We start from the raw sequence: 7,983 nt of genomic DNA on the forward strand, positions 1-7,983 counted from the left end.
AAAGTTAGAACTGGTAAGATCTTCTGCTTATCAGTTACTAGAAAGAAAGGGCAGAAAATCCAAACTATCTCTGATCAAAGTAAGGGCAGACAAACTCTGTCAGTGGCTCCTCTCTGGTCTTTCTTACTGATCTATTAAAGGACACTCAAAGGGCTGATTTTGAGATGACATTAAATTTAGTACATCCCTAGTTATTTGGTGTAAGGCCTTTGAAAAGGACAATTTTAACAAGAAGCAACCAAGTTTGATGCCGAGACATCTTAACCTTCTCAGTTGGATTTCTCCCCCAATATTGCTTTGAGAGCAGACAGTTTGATTTGTTTCCACAAGCCCAAGAATAAGGGATCATACTGTTTATTTAGTTTCATTAGCATGCAGTGTTAACTTGACACAGACACAGATCAGGACTAAGATCATTGTAACATTTGTATGTTAACTCCAAATTAAAAAACACACTGAGATTGTACAAAAGGTAGTTGATTTAGAAGTCCGACTTACTAAGCTTAGATTCAACCAGTGATTGAATTAAAAATCCAAATTCACTCTCAAAAGGCAAAGGTTTAAGTAAGGAGTTTTTTATGCTTCCCGCTGCTGCCTTAGGGGCTGAAAAAGACTCCAGCTTCATTTCCATATGATGCAGTAGGAAGATCCTAAGCCAAACAAAAGGGCAATGCTTTCTCTTGCTCACCAGTGGTAATCATGATGATCATTCTCATGTGAGATCTGTATGGATCTCATAAATTCTCAACAGCACTGGGATTCTCAGCAGAGGCTAGGATGGCCTCTGTAGGTGTCATTCTATGTTTGTCCACTGACAGAGACAGGGAGTGCAGCCATTGTTTCACAAGGGCTCAATTACTTTGTGGCTGACACAGTGCTGGACAGTGCAGCTGCCCATATAGTCCAGAAATGGGACATCCCACTTTCCTTGCCCATCAGAGGGAGAGCAGGTGAGGGTTTTACAAACAATATTGTCCATCTGGGTCGACTCATAATCTGCTACTGTAGGTCTCATTTTTGATCTTGGTTTAGGAGTTTGGAGGGAATTGGAAAACAGAAGCTGAATAACATTGCTCTGCTTCTAGTATTGACAAGGACATTTCTTTGCCTGTTTGTGCTAAGCATCCACATCCAGCAACACAAAAAAAGCACTCAACACATATCCCATAGGAACATACCAAGAGGCTTGGAGAAAGATGCCTGTTGCCATCTGATTAGCAACACCATGTAGCACATTATAAACTTGGTTGTGGTTACTCTATTTTGCATACAAAAGGTCACAAAGATGTTTTTTGTGTACAGGGCTGCTGTTCCTGCTCTGTGGCCATTCCACTCTGCTGAGAATCTCTGGTAGAAAGAATGGAAGGGTCACTGCTCTCACTGTCTTGGCATCCTCCCAATGAGTTTGCAGTACTGATGAAGCCAGAAAAACAGCACTCCTGGTTGAAGTGATTTACTTTTATTAGTTAAAAACTAATATAAAGTATGGAAGTAATGTGAAACCATCTTTACTTAATAAATTCCCAAAGGTATAATGAATTTTTAATTGTCTTAAAGTTGTAGCCTCGTTCAGTGCAGTCTCAGTTCCCCACACAAGATGGCAGCTCTTCTTTCCTCCTGCTCAGCTGCTCCTCAGTGAAAGCTGTCCCTCTCACACTGACACTGCAGGTGCTACTGCAATACACTAATAAACCAAACCAGAACCAGCCCTGAGAGTCTCACCATTATTCACTCCAAAAAGAGCATCTCACACAGAACAGCATGGCTTGTGAGGAGCAGCAGTGTTTCATTCAACACTCCATTTATCTAATAGCAGTAACTGGTTTGTATTTGTGCTGGTTTGACTGAGATAAAATTGATTTTCTTCATGGTAACTGGCATAGGGCTGCGATTTGGATTTGGGCATGATAACACAGAGATGGGTTTTTGCTGCTGAGCAGAGCTGACATAGAGCCAAGGCCCTTTTTGCTTTTGTCCAGCCATGCTGACAAAGTTGAGGGATGCATGGGAAACTGGGAGGGGAAACAACCAGAACAGGTGACCCAAACTGACCAGAGGGATACTCCAGACCATGTGGTATCATGGGGGGCAAAAAGAAGGGAGGGATGTGATGGGGTTTGTCTTCCTAAGTCACTGTTATATGTGATGGAGCCCTGCTCTCCTGGGGAAGCTGAACACCTGCCTGCCTGTGGGAAGGAGTGAATAAATTCCTTGTTTTGCTTTGCTTTTGTGTGCAAATTTTGCTTTCCCAATTAAACTGTCCTTACTTCAATTCAAAGGTTTTCTAATTGTTACACTTCTGATTCTTTCTCCCGACCCTGTTGGTAGGGGAGTGAGTCAGTGGCTATGTGATACCTGGTTGCTTGCTTGGGGTTAAACCTCAACAATACTGCATGTTGCAGTTTTTGAGGTTTGAAACTGCAAACTAAAAGGGGCAAAAAAGCCAAAACCACTTCTTACAGTTCAGATTACAGGACATTCACTTGCAAAGAACAACATGAAACCCTATGCTCAAACTTTTAGACTGTGTCTCCTACTACCCTGGCTGCACTGTCATTTAGAGAAATGTAAAATTATTTACATTTCACATTTTTTAGCTCACTAAATAAGTGCCTGTATTTCAGTCAAGGCAACAAAAAATTAGGTCTTTCTGTAATTCCAGCTTGCTAGAAAATAAATACTAGATTCACCAGCATGATATCTATTTGACCCCAGCATTGCACTGAGTATCCCTGTAAAGTCAGAAACTCTGAAGTAGCTATAACAATTAATGTTTCATAATGTCCTGTCATAAAAGATGCCAAATAGCCAGCACTGCCCTTTCATTTTGAAACATAAGATGAGTCAATTTACACTGTACATCTTCTGCTCAGCTGAAACTCTTGTCTCCTTGAGCAGTTTGTGGGATGCCTCATTCTGTGCTGAGCCAGCCCCCAGCTGGTATGAAGTGGATCTCTGCTCCATTGTCACCAGCTTGTCCCATTTTCAGAGGAGCCCAGAAGAAATACTGAAGCACCTAAGGATCATATTTACAGTGCTCCCAGGTGCAGAGGAGAGATATTCCTCTTATGCCATGGCATAATGTAGCCTTAGCCTGATAAATATTTGTTCTAAATATATAAATCTCCACTACAGTCCAGCAACCGGCAGCTCAGAGCCTCGAAGGCAGCAGCAGCAAGAAGAGAAGAGAGCTGGCCCCCTTTCCCACGCAGCTGTCCCCGAACATCCTGAGCTTCCCGCCAGCGGGAGGCCAGCAGGTGTCAGCAGGAGCCTGGGAATGGGACAGAAGCACACCGACCCCAGGAGCGCCAGAACCTCCTCGCTGATAGAAATAAGAAAAGACTTGTTTACCGAATAATCAAAAAAACCCAACCAACCAACCAACCAACCAACCAAAAAAAACCACCCAACTCACAGCCAAACCCCAAAGTAAAACCCCACTTTTTAAGTGGGTAGTAGTCTCAAAAGAGTTACGGGTCCCTTCCCTCGGGCTGACTCCGGCGGAGCAGCGGCTGTCGGCGCCGGAGCCGGAGCCGGACCGAGCCGGAGCCCGACCGGAGCCGGAGCCGGAGCCGGAGCCGGAGCCGGAGCCGGAGCCGAAACCGGAGCCGGAGCCCGACCGGAGCCGGAGCCGGAGCCGGAACCGGAGCGGAGCCGGAACCGGAGCCGGAGCCCGACCGGAGCCGGAGCCGGACCGGAGCCGGAGCCGGAGCCGGAGCCGGAGCCGGAGCCGGAGCCGGAGCCCGACCGGAGCCGGAGCCGGAGCGGAGCCGGAGCCGGAGCCGGAGCGGAGCTGGAGCCGGAGCCGGGGGCTGGCACACCGCGCCCGGTCCCGCGCTGTCTCCGCCCGGAGCACGGCCCGTCCCGCAGCACAGCTCGCTGCCGGGAGCTCACCGGGGACCTGCGGGGCTTGGGCAGAGCGCAGCGGGTCTGGGGGCCGCCCGGAGCTGCCCGCTGCCGCCAGAGCCTGCCCCGCTGCCGGGCTCCGGCGGGGAAGGGGCAGCGGCGGCTGCGGGAGGGGCAGAGGGAGGCGCCGGCTGCGCCGCTCAACGCCGAAGCCGCTACGACTCCACTTTACCTCCCAGTGAATGCACCCCTGTGTACCTCGTGGCAAATGTGACCTAATTAATTGAAAGTTACTTACTTTTCAATTAAGATACAAATTAATTTACTTTCCATCTCTTGAAGAGTGCCTGGCAGCTGAAAAGCCTAAGGAAGATAGTTACCATAGAAAATTTACCATGGTAACTTGTCCTTTGACAGCTTGTTTGTGTATCAAAGTCTTTATTTAAATATCTGCTTTCCTCAAAAAGCCCTGAAAAGTCTGGCTAGAGATACTCAGCAGTTACCACACTTGAGGGTTAATTGTCCATCTCCAGCCCTCTGCACAGGTCCTGCACTGCAGCCCTCGTTCCTGCAAACACCTGATGGATGGATCCCTTTTGTTCCAAACAAGAGAAAGATCCCATGGGGCCCTCAGCACCGTGGAGCACTGTTGCTATCCACCAGCAGCTCTGGTGTACCATCAGGGTATCAGACAGGCAAAAATGCATTGCGTTATTTCTAGCAATGTTTCTTTCAAAATAGGTGAGTCAGGCCCTTTGATAGAATCATAGAATGGCCTGGGTTGGAAGGGACATTAAAGATCATCTATTTCCAACTCCCCTGCCACAGGCAGGGAGCATTCACTAGACCAGGTTGCTCAGAGCCCCATCCTGCCTGGTCTTGAACACCTTCAGGGATGGTGATTCCACAGCTTCTCTGGACAAAGTGTGTCAGTGTATCACCACTCTTAGAGTAAAAAATTTCTTCATAATATCCAATATAAATCTATTCTCCTTCAGTTTAAGGCCATTTCTCCTTGACCTATCACTAAATGTCCCTGCAAAAGGTCCCTCTCTGGCTTTCCTGTAGCCCCCTTCAGGCACTGGAAGGTGCTCTAAGGTCTCCCCAGAGCCTTCTCTTCATCTGAACAGCCCCAGCTCTCCCAGCCTGGCTTCACAGGAGAGGTGTTCCAGCCTTTGGATCATCTTCATGACCCTCCTCTGGACTGGGCCAATGTCTTTTTTCTGTAAGGGAGCCCAGTTGGACACAATACTCCAAGTGGGGCTTAACAAGGGCAGAGTAGAAGGAGAGAATCACCTCCCCTGACCTTCTGGTGCCTCTTGTGATACAGCCCAGGACACAATCCTTACTGAGGTTTTATTTGCGTGATTTTTTTTCTTTCTTCTATAAAGAAGTTTGGCAATGCAGCAGTATAGCCACTTTAAACAAAAATGGGAAATTTACTATTAAGTTGGATCTCCAGCAATTGAAATATGTTACTTTATGAACAGATATAGAGCTAATGTTACAACTTGAAAAAAGGTGAGAAAAACAAAAGAACAGGAAAACTATTTTGGTAACAAAGTCTTGGGTTGCAAACATAAACAAAAATGTTGGGGGTTTAAAAAATATTTTGATCTGTCATTTTCAGATATGTTTTCTGCTTTAGGAGAGGGTAGTAATAAGATCTTCCAGCAGCTCTTCAATAAGTGTGAGAAGGACTAGAGTACAAGCTGTGTCACATCACTTTTCCTTAGATTTTCCAGGGTGTTGGTGAGCCAGTCAGGGTTTGTGTGCATCCTGTAACCAGGACAGTGAAAGCTGTACCACAGCTTGTATCAATGCAGTGGGAAAGTGCTGCCTTACACCAACCCATAATTATTGACAGTCTGTGCATGCATATTTTTTTCTCTCATTCCCAGGTTTACAGAACCATTTTTCATTACCAAATAGTAAAAATCTAATACCTATAGAATTTAGTGGCTCCACTCACTGATTGAAGTTCTGAGTGCATAATGACTTTCATTGACAGACAGAGCCTTGATGAAAAAGAATTCCTTGTGGAGGTAACATAAACGACATAAAGTACAAGAAGGTTCTTGAGAAAACAGTGCACATTGTTTATATTTAAAGATATGTCTCAGGGTGTGTTAGGACCCTTTTCCTGAGATAGCTATATGAAGTGTAAGGTAATACTGATTTAAAATTTCTTTTTAATGTTAGGAGAGTTGAAGGCTCTGTAGATAGCAACATTACAAACTGGAAACAACCTGCTCCTTCTGGACAACACTGAGCAGCCAGAATGGCAAAGTGCAGGGGCCTGGCCACAAACTGAAAATACCCACTGACCTCAGGGGGAGTTGCACATTCCAGAAGAGTCTTGGGAAGAACCCTGGGACATTACATGGGCTGCAGCCAACTTTGGTGGCAGTTTGGCATGTCCACCCAACAGAGCCCTCCTGCGTCCACTGCCTTTGAGTTTCCCTGAATGTTAAGATGATGTGGCTTGTCACCACTCTAAGCAGAGAGAAGCTGTGTGCTCACAAAGCAGCTGAGAATGAAGGAGAGGGCTCAGGGCTGCCCCCACAATGCATCTCCCAGCACACACCAGTAGCCCAGCACCAGCAGAGCCTGATGCTTGCCCACATTCCCTTCCAATGAGCAGCAGAAGGGAAGAAACTAGATACAGGGATAGCTGCAACTTCACCTGGGAAAGGTGCTAGCCCAAATGCAGGCCCAAATTCCAGGAGAGAAAAATGTCCTTCTCCTCCCTGCAAACCCCTCCTGCCAGAGTGTTCCTTCCCCAGAAAATTTCACCTTGCTGCAGTAACTGCTCTACAAACAGAGGAAAGAGCTGAAAGACTTAGTTGAATATGTCTGAAACATTTTTTGCTCTCTCTGCTTGGAAACAGCTGGGTCAGGTTTCCTGCTATTTCCCTATTAAAGCATCTAAAAGAAATATCCTGCTGAACAGCAGGACTTACAATACAGGAAGTTGTCACTGGAAATGCTGAGTAATTGTACATAAATGTGCTAGTAATACTCCCTTTAAAGGTAGGTGATCATCTTTGATCCAAGTTTATAGAAATACTTCAAAAATAATTGCTCCTTGATTTGTTTGACAAGCCAGGTTCAAAATTCAGTTTCCCTGACAACATCTGGAAACATTAAACTGTGCAGTGCATTTAGGAAAGAAAATAAAGGGGAATGGAAAATTACTCCCAAAAGTTAGTTAAAAGAGTATGCAGAGAGAAGGAAAAACAAGAACGGGCAAACAGCCATGCATCAATAACCTCAAAGATCAAATATTTCTTCTTTCTAACTTTTACAGGAAACAATAGGCTGAAGCTGGTAGCTGCTGCTGTTGCTTTATCATCCAGTTGATTAGATTGCTGCAGTAAGCAATATGTGGCAAAAACTATTTTGGCTGCTTCTAAGAGACAAAACAGGCAGAAGACTGCACAGTTCTCCTCAAGCATGGCTGGCCAAGGCAGCCTTGCACAAGCTGGACTATGTGGCCACCTGCAGAGGTGACTGCTGGCACCTCTTGGTAAAAGAAACCCCCCTCTGTCTATGTGTGAGGATGATGGGCAGCCATTTGTGAGACACCAAAGCTAATGATCAGAGAACACAGTGAGGGTCCTTAGGGTCCCCCCTGTGCCTCAGCACAGCCTCCTGCTCACCTCTCTTGCCCTGCACGGAGCCCGTGTGTGGCATTGCAGGGTGGCGAGTCATGCCCAGCCTGCAGCACGAGCTCTGGCACCCGACCATGGCTCCCTGCAGCCACAGAGCTCCTGACAGGCAGCATCCCAACAAAGCCACTGCTGAGCCCACCAGAGTGGGGTGAAAAGCTTGGCAGCACTATTTGCACAGTGGCTCTGTTTGCAGCGGGGCATTTCTGAGGTTTTCAGTTCTATTAAATATAAACCACAAATGTGTTATCTTTACCTGACTTCTAATCAGCAGGCTGGCATAGTTTGCTAGCTGAAATATTTCTGGGCATTCACAGAGCAATAGCTGATTCAGAGCTCTCAGAAATGCTTCTGTACTTCCCAAAAGTGGAGGAACTCAGAAGAAAATGAGCAGACCCCTCTTCGACCTCCTGTTCAAATGATAGGAACAAGTTCTTTCTGCACAGAATCACATTCTTTATATTGA

At 46.2% G+C, this 7,983-nt stretch overlaps 1 long non-coding RNA gene across 1 annotated transcript; it reads right to left on the reverse strand.

Moving 5' to 3' along the window:
• Positions 1-338: 338 nt before the first annotated feature.
• Positions 339-4,214, reverse strand: LOC139587279 (uncharacterized). The gene is made up of 2 exons (XR_011678361.1): positions 4,145-4,214; positions 339-3,322 (listed from the first exon to the last, which is right to left on the reverse strand). It is a non-coding gene; the product is annotated as an uncharacterized lncRNA (long non-coding RNA).
• Between the last annotated feature and the right edge of the window lie 3,769 nt (positions 4,215-7,983).

The sequence above is a fragment of the Agelaius tricolor genome, unplaced genomic scaffold, assembly GCF_023055355.1.
Source record: "Agelaius tricolor isolate 1412-34295 unplaced genomic scaffold, bAgeTri1.0.p SCAF_2, whole genome shotgun sequence".
Lineage (NCBI taxonomy): Eukaryota > Metazoa > Chordata > Aves > Passeriformes > Icteridae > Agelaius > Agelaius tricolor.